Source organism: Macrobrachium nipponense, chromosome 25 (genome assembly GCF_015104395.2).
Source record: "Macrobrachium nipponense isolate FS-2020 chromosome 25, ASM1510439v2, whole genome shotgun sequence".
NCBI lineage: Eukaryota > Metazoa > Arthropoda > Malacostraca > Decapoda > Palaemonidae > Macrobrachium > Macrobrachium nipponense.
This window is the reverse complement of record NC_087214.1, coordinates 12,155,928-12,171,877: the sequence shown is the minus strand read 5'-3', so window position 1 is coordinate 12,171,877 and position 15,950 is coordinate 12,155,928. Positions and strand designations below refer to the sequence as shown.

The 15,950-nt window shown below is 37.7% G+C and overlaps 1 pseudogene; it reads left to right on the top strand.

Moving 5' to 3' along the window:
* Window positions 1-12,754: 12,754 nt before the first annotated feature.
* LOC135198995 (uncharacterized) lies at window positions 12,755-13,664 on the top strand (annotated as a pseudogene).
* The last annotated feature ends 2,286 nt before the right edge of the window (window positions 13,665-15,950 follow it).

Here is a 15,950-nt window from a genome sequence, read left to right as displayed (position 1 = left end):
CAATAAATTATGGAAACAGAGAAGGAAAGCTATATGCATATAGGGGACCTAATAATGAGACAACCACAAATAAGGAAGCAGTTAAAGACCTTGGTGTGATGATGAATAGGAACATGTTATGCAATGATCAATAGCAATTCTGTTGGCAAAATGTATAGCCAAAATGGGAATGTTGTTACGGCACTTCAAAACAAGAAAAGCTGAACACATGATTATGCTTTATAAAACATATGTTCGTAGTCCACTTGAATATTGCAATATGATATGGTACCCACACTATCAAAAGGATATTGCACAAATAGTGTGTGTACAAAGGTCCTTTACAGCTAGAATAGAAGAAGTTAAGGACCTTGACTACTGGGAAAGACTACAATCCTTAAAATTATATAGTCTAGAAAGGAGAAGAGAACGCTACATGATAATTCAGGCATGGAAACAGATAGAAGGAATAGCAGAAAACATCATGGAACTAAAAATATCAGAAAGAGCAAGCAGAGGTAGATTAATAGTGCCCAAAACTATACCAGGAAAAATAAGGAAAGCACACAGGACATTAATCCACTACGCACCAGCATCGATAATGCAGCGTCTATTCAATGCGTTGCCAGCTCATCTGAGTAAATATCAGGAGTGAGCGTAGATGTGTTTAAGAATAAGCTCGACAAATATCTAAACTGCATCCCAGACCATCCAAGATTGGAAGATGCAAAATATACCGGAAGATGTACTAGCAACTCTCTGGTAGACATTAGAGGTGCCTCACACTGAGGGACCTGGGGCAACCCGAACGAACTGTAAGGTCTGTAAGGTAAGGTAAGGTCTCTCTCTCTCTCTCTCTCTCCTTTGGTTTGTGATAGAATTATTCCAGCGCAGTGGTGTTGGATACATAGATGCTGTTTGTGATAGCCTGTAACAATCTGGGACTGTTTTTTGGTGCACGAAGACAGAATCAGGATTCATCTTCGTTAGTATCATCTTAATACAGGATACAAAGATTAAAGCACAGGATATGTTTTCTGGTGCTTGGAAAAAGTCCTCGATTCAAGAAAAATACAGGTTCAAGATCAATTGGGATTCAGGAAGTCTTGGCTCCTTGTAGATTTCGGTTCAGAAAGTCTGTTAGTGTGTGCTAATTTTCACATTTCTTGGCTTTTAGAAAGTGTTAGTCTGTGGTATTTTTCACATTTCCTGGCTTTTAGAAAGTGTTAGTCTGTGGTATTTTTCACATTTCCTGGCTTTTAGAAAGTGTTAGTCTGTGGTACTTTCACATTTCTTGGCTTTTAGAACGTGTTAGTCTGTGGTACTTTGATTTTTCTTGACTTCTGAAGCTCTGCTAGTGTGTGCTACTTTTCACATTTCTTGGCTTTTAGAAAGTGTTAGTCTGTGGTACTCTCACAGTTTTTGATATTTAGAAAGTTTGGGTGATGTTTTTTTTGGTGATTCAGGAGAGGTTTTTGTTGTGGCTGGAAATATCAGATGGTGATTTTTTTTAGCCTAAAAAATCTGTTGGTCTGCAAGTTATTTTCCTGTTGAAGTTTTCGTTTATTGGCCTAAAAAGTTTTTTGTGTTGGAGGAATTTTGTTTTATAAGCCTGCCAAGTTTATCAACCCAGGACCCAGAGTTGATTTTGCCCAGGAAGTGATGTTTATAGGCCTGCAAAGTTTGTCAGTTTGGGAGTCAGAGTTGAATCTGCCCAGAAAGTGGTGTTCATAGGCCTGCAAAGTTTGTCAGTTTGGGACCCAGAGTTGATTCTGCCCAGAATGGGGTGTTTATAGGCCTGACAGGTTTGTCAGTTTGAGAGTCAGAATTGATTCTGCCCAGAAGGTGGTGTTTATAGGCCTGCCAAGTTTGTTAGTTTGGGACCCAGAGTTGATTCTGCTCAGAAAGTGGTGTTTATAGGCCTGCAAAGTTTGTCAGTTTGGAAGTCAGAGTTGAATCTGCCCAGAAAGTGGTGTTTATAGGCCTGCCAAGTTTGTTAGTTTTGAGTCAGAATTGTTACTGCTCAGAAAGTGGTGTTTATAGTCCTGCCAAGTTTGTCAGTTTGGAAGTCAGAGTTGAATCTGCCCAGAAAGTGGTGTTTATAGGCCTGCCAAGTTTGTCAGTTTGGGACCCAGAGTTGATTTTGCCCAAAAAGTAGTGTTTATAGGCCTGCCAAGTTAGTCAGTTTGGAAGTCAGAGTTGAATCTACCCAGGAAGTGGTGTTCGTAGGCCTGCCAAGTTTGTCAGTTTGGGAGCCAGAGTTGAATCTACCCAGAAAGTGGTGTTTATAGGCCTGCCAAGTTTGTCAACTCAGTACCCAGAGTTGATTTTGCCCAGAAAGTGGTGTTTATAGGCTTTCCAGAATGTGGAGATTTGCCTTAAAAGCTTGTATTTTTATCACTTGATTGAAAGTGTTTCATCACCTTTCTGCATATGAAAGTTTTTTTGTTTTGTTTTATATAGAGGGCAATTTTTGTTTAGAAAGAGTCAGCTCGAATGAGGTATTCGTTTACAAAGTATGTCAGATGGGAAAGTTTCTGTTAGACCAAGAAAATGCAGCTTTTTTATGGACAGAAACTATCAGGTACATAGTGTTTTTCCTGATAGTACTTACGAGAATAGAAGTTTAGTATTCTCTTGAAAATTCTGGATGTAAAGGATTACCTAATTCAACAAGAATAAGATAAAAGGCCAAGATTTAATGGGTCCTAAAAGCTGACAAAAAAAGTTATTGAAACTTGTAGGTCTGGTATTAGCACATTAAAGGCTGATCTTGAGGTATAATGTCTGACAAAAAATAGTGATTCAAACTTTGTAGGTTTGGTATTAGAAATGTATATTGTGAGTCATAATGTCTAAATTGGAAAAAGTAAGCATTCCATGCAGCTTTTCCTAACTAGTACTCATTAGGCGTGACTGTAGCAATGATATCTTTCATAATAGTCCAAGATGAAACAGCAATGGCAATTAATCTCTAGCTCTGGACTGACGATCAATACAAAATTGCAATTTTTCGTACATTGTAGCCATGTTCTAGTATGTGAAAAATTGTAATATATTCACATGCAGTATTTAACAACAGTTTTCATTATTAGGCCATTTTTAGTCACTTATTCTGATAAGCAAAACAGAAAGGAATTTTTATGATTAGTAATCTTGTGGGCTATATGAAACCAATTCGTTTTAATGTTCAGTCCTGTTCTGGTGATCAATAGAAAACTGGTCTTCCTACTCTTATTGAAACTGGAAATTGCAAGATATAAGATGGAATCTTAACTTCAAAACACCCGAAGGAATGTTCTAATCAAATCCTGGACATTCTTCCAAAATTACCTGAACTTTTGCTCCCTAATTAAGTTTTATGAACCAGATTATCCCATAATAAGGCAATGGGATGATTATTTCTAATTAGGTATTTACCTCTTCAAGAGGACGATTTCTTGCCCAAATTCCATGTTATTGAAAAGTTTATTCTACCAAATTACCTGTTAATGAGCCCAAGTTTTGTCCTTTATTACATAATTACTATTTAGGACTAGTCCTATCCTTAATTACTAGTTAGGTAGGTCTAATCCTATCCCTAATCACTATACTCTGTTTTTTTCCATCTGTCCATCTGCCTGTGGTGTTTGCGCATGGTAGCACTGCGTCCCGGGCTTTGAATAATATCCTATTTCTAATATTAACGGTGTAATTCGCATACAGCAAATTATTAAAACACTTTTCAGTTGCAAATGTACACCAAGATATCCTTTTATTTACCTAAAACTTACACACAGTGTTACCATGCGTGACCACCACAGGCGGATGGACAGATGGAAAAAAACAGAATAGAGTTATATCTATTCCAATCCCAAATTCCATATTATTGAAAGGTTATTCTACCAAATTACTTGTAAATGAACCTGTTTAGTCCTCGATTGCATCATTACTAGTCAGGCCTAGTCCTCTCTCTAATTATACTGGCAATGGGATGAATTTTGTTAAGGCGTATCACGCAGAACCTAAATTTTGGCCCGGTGGTCCACATGTACGGTGAAGGCTGACGTTAGTCCGACCTGCTGCCCTGGTGGGGGAGGAAGAACTCAGGGCAGGAGGACATTAGCTTTGCAAGTCTCTTGCCCATTTACCCAACTCAATCACTTACATTGAATGGGGTCTTTAGGCCTATGAGACGAATTGGTGGCATTTTTGGGAAGGGGGGAGTGCCTCAAGGCGCACTTGTTCCACCTGAAGGTGTTTCAGTCTCATGTCTGCTTTCAGAAAGACTGTGTGTCTCGGTGTAATTAATTGCTTTTGTTGTAAAAGAAAACTATATGATGACTTTGTAATTTGAAGTAGAATAAAGTTAGTTTTTCTTTGGTTTATTTGTGAAATCCCTGTAAATTCTTTTGCTCAGAGAGACATCTGAGAATGTGAATGAATATTCTATACTTTGGAAATAAACCTTGTAGATGGAAATAACATGTGAAGGGAAAATAGCACCAAATTAAGTAGATATAACTTTTAAAAGTTGTTGGATTAATTACATGAATTTTAAGTTCCTTAGAAATTCAGTTCTGAATAATCCCATAATTTGGTGCATATCCAGTTATTAGACTAAAGCCCCGTCCACACGACGGGCAAATGCCCGGCAGGCAGACACTGTTCCCAATTCTCTGTGGTATGGGTGGCGATCACGAGTGTAGATGACGTCATAGACGTTAAAGTATTACAAGATATCAACCGAAAAAAGCTATGTATTCATTCCTTATCAAAATTCTCAAGTTATTGGGCTGGTGTGGGGAGGCGGGGGACAAAGGAATATTTGCCTGGAATAACCCCCCCCCCCCCCCCCCCCCGATGCCAAATACTCTAGGAACACCTCTGGAACTTGGAAGGAGAAGGTGTGTTTTGAAAATGTTTTGAAATTCGTCAACGCTTAATAATCAATATGTACTATTAGCGATAGTGATCAGATTAGTGACGATACTGATGATATTTAATGCAGAATAATCAACTCACTGGCGAGTTGCAGTACATGGGAAAAAAATAACCACATTCATGCCAATGAATAAAATCAAAATAGTAGCTTTCGGTAGCGGTTCTGCTGCCTTCCTCAGCGGGAGTGTGTGTGTGTGTGTGTGTGTATTTATGCAGTTAATATCAAAGAATTAAAAGAAAATTATGTAATAAATAGCACCCCTATGAATGATAGCCACGAGCCGCCACTGCCGTAAACGCTCTCTCGCTCTCTCTCTCTCACTCTTCGTTTATTGGCCCCTGACTGAACTACTTATGTATTTAAAACTTCTCTCTCTCTCTCTCTCTTTGTTTATTGGCCCCTGACTGAACTACTTATATATTTAAAACTGATGTGATCTTTATACATTAGGTTAAAAGATAAAGAATCTTAACTGTTACGATTTAACTTCTCTGCAAACGAAACTAATACACTTTATCCACGTTATCATCTTATCTTGTTCATCATAATTTTTTTTTTTATCCCCATGTTCGTCAAAACAGTGTTAAAGCGGAATAATGATTCGTCTAGGCATCCAGTGAAAGTCCGTGCAACTCTCCCCACCCCCCCCATCCCCCCTTCCATTGCTTCTCGCCCTCCCAGTCTCTTCCTTCCCACTTACTCCAAGTTGACTGGGATCAGCCTACACATTAGTACTATCTTCTGCCTAGCTCCCCAGACGAGATGAACTTCCTCTTACTTTCTAAAGCTGATCGACGTAAGTTGTAACAGCGTCAGGGTAATCAGTTTTTTAAACTAAAAGAAATCATAAAAAAGATGAAAACTCGGTGAGTTTTTCTTGATGCAGGGAGAAGATGCGGGAAATAAAGATTAATGTTTACATGCGTACAGTCAAATACCCCCAAAAATATGTATGCATTAATGAAATATAAGTCAAGATAAAATGCTGAATAACGTATAGAAAGAGCGTTGCTTATTCATCGGGTAACTTCAAAAGTTCCAAGTTTATAAAACCGGTAGAAAAAGGCAGACTATTTTGCTCTTGGGATTACCACAGAACCAAAACAAATAAAATAAAATAATAATAATCATCTTTACAATATCCCGTAATATATTTTGCAAAACGCTGTGGGAAGTAGACACAGGTAATTTTCTTTTGCAGCCGAATTTTAAAGATAATAGCATTCTTACGATGCAGAATGAAAAATTAAGGGCGGACCAATATACCGTGTATTTTTACTCATAAAAGTAATCTTGATACTACGTAACATTGGAGGACGTGGCGGGGTCTTCATGGCTCAGTCGTCAGATTGCATTTTATGTCAGACGAATCAGGATTGCAGTTTTTATTGATGCCATTTGTGATGGGACTTTCTACAGAAACCCAGTTGCGTTAATACAAAAATAGATTTCTCTCGACATCACGAAGCGTAACGTCAATGATAATAATAGTACTTTCTTGATAATCACATATGCCCAACGTTGCCTGCCACAGCTCTGACTGCCCTCTGCCCGGCGTCTGACCCAAGTCACGTTCGCCTGCCTGTCTCTACTGCCCGCCTTAATTGGGCTGTTTGATCTGGTAACACTGTTTCAAAGCGAGAGAATTCCGGGCAAATCAGAGTGCCTGCGGGGCATTTGCCCGTCGTGTGGACGGGGCTTAAGCCTCGAAAATGCAACTGAAACGTTGAGAAACTCTTAAAGGACTAGAAATCTCGGCCGAAATGGAAATGTAATGTCAAAATGTACGTTTTACACCCGTAGGGTTTATCCAAGTCTCATCCATAGAAAACTGGACTAGACATTTTTGGGGGTTGGGCCATTACACTTCAGGGCGAAAGTCTGTCGGTTTAAGTATACGGGAATTTCACGCCATGTTTCACAAGACACCAAAATCTAACGGAAAATTTGCTTAAGTACGAAAATACAGCTATGAGAGTGAACTTAGGTCTAGGCATGTCTTGGTGGTACTATAAGCCTTGCCACGCCCACCTTAAGGTTAACTGTACTTAACACCATTCTCTGACAATTGGGCGGTCTATATATCGTCCCTATTGACATAGAAGACTGGCAGACATCTTGGAAAGCATGAAGGAAGTATAAACGAGACTTCTTCCCAACTGGCCAGCAGTCAGTTTAGAAAACTTAATTATTTAAATAACCCCATTTTTGGGTTGACTTCAAAGTTGGTAACCGACTGATTTCATTACCTCCAGCTGAGGGCTCCCCCCTCCCCCACCCGGGCACTGCATTGTTGGCAGAATTAAAAAAAAATCACACTAAATATCAGTAATTAATCATTTTCATAGGTTTGAATAAAATGTCCGATTATATACTCTATTTTCTTATTATACAACTGGTCTAAAGTGCTCAAGTCATCTATGACGTAATTTTAAAATGGTGCCTTACCTGTACTTACGTCATAACTATTTCCTTACAATACCTCAGTACCCAATGCATGTAACCTTGTGACGTAACTATGACGGTCACTTATACCTTCATCTAAAGTCTTGAAAAGGTGTTTATCTGATTACGTCAAAACTATGACGTCAGAGTACCTAATGCATGTAAACTTTAGTGACGCCATTATTTAGTTACGCCAAAACTATGACGTCAAAATACCTCTAAATCAACTTGCCTATAACGTAATCTTAAAGTACAGCTTAGGTGACGTCACAATACCTTTGCACATTTCGTGACGTACCCAAGTCGTCATTGAAAGACCAATACCGGTGACGTCACTAATATATTCTAGTCAACTAACCTATTTTCATGTATTACTCGACCATTTTCTTTTGTTCCTCTTTGGAAATTTAATGACCATCCAATGGGGGTCATTTACACCTTAAATTTGGTAGTCCAGCCATAACTTTGGCACTTATAACGTGGCACCGACTCTTACCATACCTTTAAGATGGTCTCTGCCACATAAATTTTAGTACTGTTCATTATTGCTACTTACTTTTACCCGGCACAGTAGATAGTACTAAAATTCTCTCTCTACACCAGTGCATCGTTCTCTCTGTATCAGCACTGCTTTTTCTCTCTATACCAGTACTGCATTTTCCTCTTTATACCAGCACTGCATTTCTCTCTACCAAAGAACCCCATTTCAACATATCTGTCAGGTCTTGGTACTCAGTCAAATCACCTCCGGACCTCCAAATGACCTCTATAGATGACCATACCCGAAAAAACTGGTCCAAGAGGACCCCTTGGGTTGTGTTGTTACACTTTAAAAAAGGAATACCATTAATGCAACACGTGAAATGATAGAAGTTTTACCTGGGAGTTACTCGGTGATTATCACAGAAGGTTCAAATTTGAGAAAATTTGGATAACCTGACAAAAAAAGTTCAGAGGTAATGTAGAAAAGTTGATGAATCTACGAATCAGTGGCTTTACGTCATTAAAAATCCTAAAGATTTTAACCAATCAGGACATTCTAGAAAGGACAAAAGACAGTTCAAGATGGCAAAGCACAGAAACTACAAACTGTCAATTCAAAGATAATAAGCTCAAATACAGCTCCTCTTCGATTCTCTAACAGAGTAAAAGTTAAAGTTCTCTTATAAAGCTCAAACGTCCCTAAGCGAAGGATAGTAATTAACGAATCAGGAGGATGAGAAGCATTAAGTGATTCATACTTCAACACTAATGCTGCAAATCAGAGTATGAAAGTCACCGTTGGTATAATTTGAAATGAAGATGAAGAGGTGTTTGAAACCCTAGTTTCTACCAAGGACTAGTCCGGAGAAGAATCAAGAGAATGGTGCAAGAATGACGACATATAGGAGAGAGAGAGAGAAAAAGAGATTCCTGGTACCCGTGCACTCTAGGCCAAAGACTCTCAGGACCTATATATTGATCCAAGTATACAAAACTCATTCCTCCATTCAGGCCAAACTTGTAACTCCTCCAATTACAAAGTGAGCATCTGACCACTGCCACTATGGTTCATAATCTATTGACAACTCTTACGAAAGTAGACGAAATGGAACTAACTCGAGAGGTAAAGTTAGAACAGAATGCAGTTTGATTTCATCCTAAACAAGACTGAACCAAGAGGCAATGGAAAGCAGTCAACACTATCTACACATACAGAGGTCGAAAGAAATAGTAATTTAGAACCTTCATGCAACGAAGACAAAGCAGTTTTACAACCAGTTACAAAACCTCTTTCAAGATTTGAACTAAAAAGTGAACTAAAAAGATGGAAAACCCAACGATTTTGCCAATCAATAACTACTTGAAGTCCCTGGTTCAATGGCCTACAGAAAACCCTACTTTTCATGGTCTATACAGGAAAGTTAACCTAGCTATAGTACGTTAGACCTACAGCAATCATGGATGTTTATCGATATGAAAACGGAAAAAGAATTCAAATACAAGGAACTAGTAAGCTTCAATGACTACAACAACGTAAGAAAGCAAGGAAATGAATTACATGCTTAACCAAACTTACAAGAAACTACAATCAGTGTGGACAAAGGCTGCAAGGAGCAAAACAATCTGACTTGGTATCACAATTCAAAAACTGTCTGCATTCACAACAATATTTGCAGCATGAAGCGTAGGGCATTACATACGTACATGAATTCGAGACTTCAGGGCAGAATTCACAAGGAACAATGTCAGGGAAAATCTTGTCACCAACCAAGTCTGTGTTACACAGTAACCAGACGGAAATCTGTAAATCAGGGTTTGTTCTGAGAGAGACCTTGATATTATTGTTTGTTCTGAGAGACAGCACAAGATTGATCAGGATTTACAAACAAACACGATATGTATTTAATAAAAAAAATCCCCTTCAATGATTGGGGCTTCTCTGTTTAGTTCTTGTGTATCCCCAATGCTTTGTCCTCCTGTGTCATCCACAGTTTCTTATTTCTCTTCCTTCTTCTGTTTATTCTTGTAGCTGTCCTTGTCTCACTGAAGTTCTCTCCTGGTGCCTGATTATTGAGAAATAAATACATAAATAAGACTGCAGGCAAAAAGGTATATATGATATTCAAAGATCTTGACTCTACTGATACATGGAAACTTACTTTAATACTTACTGGAAAGCACATAAATAAAAACTGAACTTGGCAGAAATCACCAGAAAGGCTAAATGTCATACTATAAGGTGTAAAAAATAAATAAATAACTAACTAGAAATAACAATTATGCAGGCAATAACATGAATTCCTGAACAAGATGAGAACTGAGATAGTAAAAGAGAGAGAGAGAGAGAGAGAAAGAAAGAAAAATTGCGCTAATCCCTTCGGATTATATATATAGGGGTACCATTACATCTCCCATTATAGTAAAAACACTTCCTTTTTCCATCTGTGGCCTCCCACCTCTTTTCATAAAGTAATTTATAAAGTTAAATACAAAAAACGCGTTTTAAATATATATGCAAATAAGCGTTTTCAAACTACTGCACATACAAATGTACGTGAAATTAAGATCACTAACAAAACAAAATAACCCTTTTGTCACTTAAAAATTACTAATATTATATACTTCACACGATTAACTGATAAAGTAAATACAAACAATGACTTTGCTATTTAGTGAATTTCGTATTGAGAACACTACCCAAAATGGTAAATTTATCTCCTTTACGGAACCTCTACCGTTCATTGCTCTCCACTAATACTTCATGACTGGGCAGTAAAATGAATAATATAAATTCACCCATCAAAGACTACTATGAGATTCAGGGCTTCTGTAACACGGTTTTTTGGCAATAACTTTTTATCTATGCATTTCATAGATATAACGCTTATTCAGAATACACATTATATTTACACATAAATTTTAACTGTATTCTGCATTACATAGGTTGAATAAATTTGGTACTTATCATGTAAAAGTGACCTTTTTTGAAGACGGGCCAACTTACTTAGAAATAAGGTTTCGAACGCACTCATTACGTGACTTATGACAGCATTTTTTCCCTCTTTTCTTGATGGATGATTGGCTATACGTAACGAAGGCTATACCTCTGGCAACAATGAGGAAAATTTAAATACAAGCAAAGCAGTACACCTTTATGAACTCTGAATCCTCTCCACTGATAATTGTCATAATGAACAAACCAACAAAATATGTTAATAAATACAAAAACACTTCGATTATTAGTCTAATTCCCAAAATAAGTGTCCTAAGAAATTATAATCTACTTTATAGGTCACAATCAGATTGACATGATGTAGGGAATAGTTGGTAATTTTCAAAGACATAGTAGACAAGCTTGATTTGATAACTGCTATATCCAATGTCAAGCAATTTTTATTTATCGGCTATCTACCTAAAAAAAAAAAAAAAAAAAGACAGACGGTACCGTATTTTGGCTTTAAACCTTCACCAATAATTATCGTCAGGATGATGACTTTATGAGGCTCCACCCACTTTCGCCTCATTATAATTCAGGATACCAATGAAGGCTATCATGGACATTGTTGTATTAGAAAATCTAACTTCTGGCTATAAAAAAACTAAATTTCCTCGTAGTAGTTGTAAGAAGTGCTAAATGATCCTCAGGGATCCCAGTAGTTGGCCTAAACGTTTAATTTAATTCATGTATATTGCTGCTATTACTAATTTTGCGGCACTACTGCTACAGTAGTATTACTACGCTAGCACAGATATCCCACCCACATCTATGTATCGTTCCGCCATTCATAGTCTTTATATCCAACATGGTCGTACAGACTAAAGAAGAAGAAAAAAATTATATCGGATGATCCGTTGGTCTGCTGGAGATTTTAGCACATATAAGCTTGTATTTACTTTGGATAAAAATCTTATTTTAACGAAAATCGTATATTAAAGACTGTTTACATACAATCTCTCTCTTTCTCTCTCTCTCTTGGTGGCATAGTGAATAGTTAATGGAAATGTTCAAAATCCTGAATGACATAAGTATTATAATCACGTTACGCTAAATACAAATCAGGCCATAAACATTGGATTTAAACTAGAAACTGAATAATTACCTATTCAACCTATATAGTAAGTATGGCCACGGGCTTTCTCTTGACTGTATAAAGTTGCAAGTCGTAAGACAAATGCAGTTTTGCAACCACGGGGACAATTCCAAATCCTGTTAACCATTCTTGACTACTATGGGTTTCAGAGCCGATGAATGAGGTGAATGGGTTTCGGTCTGGTGGATGGGCGGGGCAACATTTCGTAAGACGATGTTTACCTTTCTTACGTAATGAATGTTTTTCGACTCTTGGCTCGCAATCATTGGCCATGGCGTCGGCTAGATCATTTTTACTCTATAAAAATTAAAACTATCGGGTTTAGGTTATTGATAATGCTGACAAAATTTGTGTGTAGTTGTAAAATATACATATGTCAACTTTCAGCTACATCTGATGCTTTCATAAGAAGCAAAATCCAAAATACCGTGTTACAGAGGCCCTGAATTTCATAGTAGATCCATACACGAGAGAGAGAGAGAGAGAGAGGGGGGGGGGAGGGGGGGGGGGGGGGGGGGGGGGGGGGGGGGGGGGGGGAGGGGGGGGGGGGGTAGGGTGCTGCTTTGGCTGGTTATCTGCATGTCACGAATCTACTTTGGTATGATATCTACAAAGGTATACGATCTACAATTTCCAAGAAAGGCTTGTTGTGTCGTTTGTTATAACAATTTAACTACCCAATTTCCTAAGTAACAAGCTAGATTGCTACCCAATGTCCAAAGTAATGCTATTTCCTAATTTACCATTTTTATATTTAGTAGGCTTCTATATTTCAGTTTAAATATTTCAGTCAGTAGCAAAGCCCTGAAGATGCTCACAAAGGAATTCTACAATGAAATCAGTGACGAATCCAAGACTGGCATTTTTAAGAAGAAATGGTCTTTTAGATGAACAACAAAGTGTTTCACCATCTCATCGATGTGGATGTCAAACTTTTCGTTCCGTTCGCAAAGGCAATGCATTTTTTCACTTCACAGATTTGAATAACAAAGTAAATTGCAAGCTTTCTCTTTGCCAAATCTTAGAACTTAGGTTTTATTTCTAGAAGACCTCTCTTACCATCAGGTTCAAGGTTTAACTGGTAGAGGTACTGAATCAATATGCGATTGGTTTAACATGTGCCGCGAAGTGTGTACAGTGATTGTTTCTGTCCAGAATCGCGGCCAAATGATAGGTACTGAAGAGGAACCCGTACAAATCGATGAAGCACGCTTTGCAGGAAGTTGAAAATACAATAGAGGTTGAATGTTGCAAGGTGACCAAGCTCCCAATTCAACTGACAGTGACGCTGAAGTGAACAATAACCGCAACCATGGAAGACGTATAGAGTATAGACGGTCCGTGGGTGTTTGGTTTGAAGAAAGGTTCGGACTGCCGATCTTTTTACGTTCAAAGAGGAGACGTGAGACACTTCAACCAATCATTCAGAGAGAAGTCGCTAAAGATTCAATCATTCATTCTGACGAATGGCCGGCGTACTCTAATATAAACCAACTCAATTTCCGTCATTTGACCGTAAACCATCAGTAGAATGACGTCGATCCTAACACTGGAGCACATACACAAGCCATTGAAAGATCTTGGCTTGATGCAAAGGTTCGTATACTGAAAAAAAAATAAGAGGCTGCAATCAAAGAACTTTTCAATCTCACCTTGACTACTGGTGTTGGCGGATGCTGAGAAAAGAAGCTCCTGACCTCTTTTTAGCATTTTTAGCCGATGTGCGTGCTGTGTATCGCTAGAATATTTTTTATATTTTGATATTTTTTATATAACGTAGATTTCAGCCTACAAATCTTCATTTTAACTAGTTCTCTATGATATTTTGTATACTATAATGTAAATAATAGACTAAAATGAAAATAAACGAATTTTTCTATTTTAATTTTATTTTTTCTTTCTCTGTGATATATATAAGCTATAATTAAAAAAATAAAAACATCTGTTTTATTCAGACAAAACTGAAGGTGAATAATTGAATTTGAACGTTGTAGATATTTTGACGGTGTAGATAAAGCAGGCAGTCTAGATAAACCGAAATCGCTCATTCTTTATAGGAACTGCTAAAGAAATCCATTTTCTGAGGATGGTAACGGAAATCAAGACAGTTGCATGAGAGAGAGAGGAGAGAGAGAGAGCGCGCGCGCCAACGTACCACGGATGATAGATGAATACCTAAATACGTACATGAATAGAATGGACGTAAATTTTTTTTCGATGCAACCCCATTTACGGGAATGAAGCTTATATTAGAGCGCGCAATCACGCAATATTATATATATACACTATATAGAAAGACAGATATACATAGATATAGATATGATCAACACCGGAACTTCATAACATCGCCATAACGGGACTACCGTCACTATACCCACGGCCAACTACGTATACCTCCCACCAACAGCGCCTCCTCTTCTCATGAAGGGAGCGAGCGAGGTTTTGCTATGACTCGTAGAGACGTTGAACAGCAGGAGAATATGGACTTAAGATATAAGTTGAGAACGAGGAAAGAGTGGAGAATATGCAACACACTTTCATAATTACGACAGCATGTAGACAAGTCTTTTTAAAATGCGGATTGTTGTAGTCTTTCTCTCTCTCTCTCTCTCTCTCTCTCTAACAAAATACTAAATAATAATACTTAAGTTATATGGAATTCATGAGAGAGAGAGAGAGAGAGAGAGAGAGAGAGAGAGAGAGAGAGAGAGAGAGAGAGAGGCCACTTGAGTATGTTATCCACTGAGTTGTAGGATCCAGCCTATGACAGGAAAACAGGAAATGGAGAGAGAAGCCACTTGAGTATGTCATTTATCGAGTTGTAGGATCCAGTCGATATGAGAGAGATTTAAACAGTGTCAAAAGTCATGAACTTGTGTTGGTGAATAATTCAACTTGACTAAAATAATCTACCTGTACTAGTGTCCAAATCGTTAGCTTTGGCAGAGCCATCTAAAACAGTTTGCTCTGAAGGAAAACTATGAGGGCATTGCCTTGCCTAAACCTATCTGGACGCAGTAGATATTGATAATAAGTTCGTATTTACGACAAAAAAAATATGTTTTTTTAACATGTCGCTATATTTTGATTATGACTAGCAATTGATTGGTAATTTTCACACCACACCTTCTCCAATTTGCCTTGGAGAAGGAATGCATGGCACGAATTTTCGCCTCTACTAGATCAGAGTTTTTCAACCTTTTCTCCCCCCCCTTACCCTTTCTGAAGTGTTTTTCATTTTCTTATTAGCTAGCTCTTCATATCTTCAAGAAAAATAAAGAATAAGAATAATCATGTGTTTTATTTTAGGATAAAAACTCGGGGAATTTTTTTCTTAATTCGTTATTCATATAAATGGATTATCGATATTTGTGTGCGTAATGTGGAATAACAAACAATACATATAGGTTTAAACTTGAACTTATTGCCAATGCCAGTCCTCATTTGTTTATACCTATCGCTCCTTCATGGTGATTGAGGCGTTGTCCCCTGCATTGCAAAAGGTACTTCTCTCGAATTTTTAAAAGGCCTACCATTTCCATTTACCCCCTTTTAATCCATGCGGCTGTCAAGGTGGTTTAACCACCTTGGCGGGTGTTAATGTCTCCTGGGAATAGTATACTTCTGGGTGTTCCCTATTGCCTCAACACTCCCTTCGAAAAAAGAAAATATTAACCGGTCTTCTTCGGTATCTGGTTTTTTCAATAACGCCTAATTAAATCTCTTTTGGTTTGACCTTTACGTTATAATTAATTACAAGCTACTTGGACCTTTCGCTACGTTTTAATTTACTTGGTTTTTTTTTGTGTTTCATTTGCTGTGTATATATACTTGTGTATATATAACTAATATATCCTATATATATATATATATATATATTATATAATATAATATATAGTAGGGGAAAAGGGCCCAAATCCCCTCAAAACCAATCGCCTCAAAAACCAATCGCCTCATTTCCGTACATTAGCCCTTTTGAGGGCGGGTCATCCCAGTAAGAGTATCTCCTTACGCGGGGTATATCTACA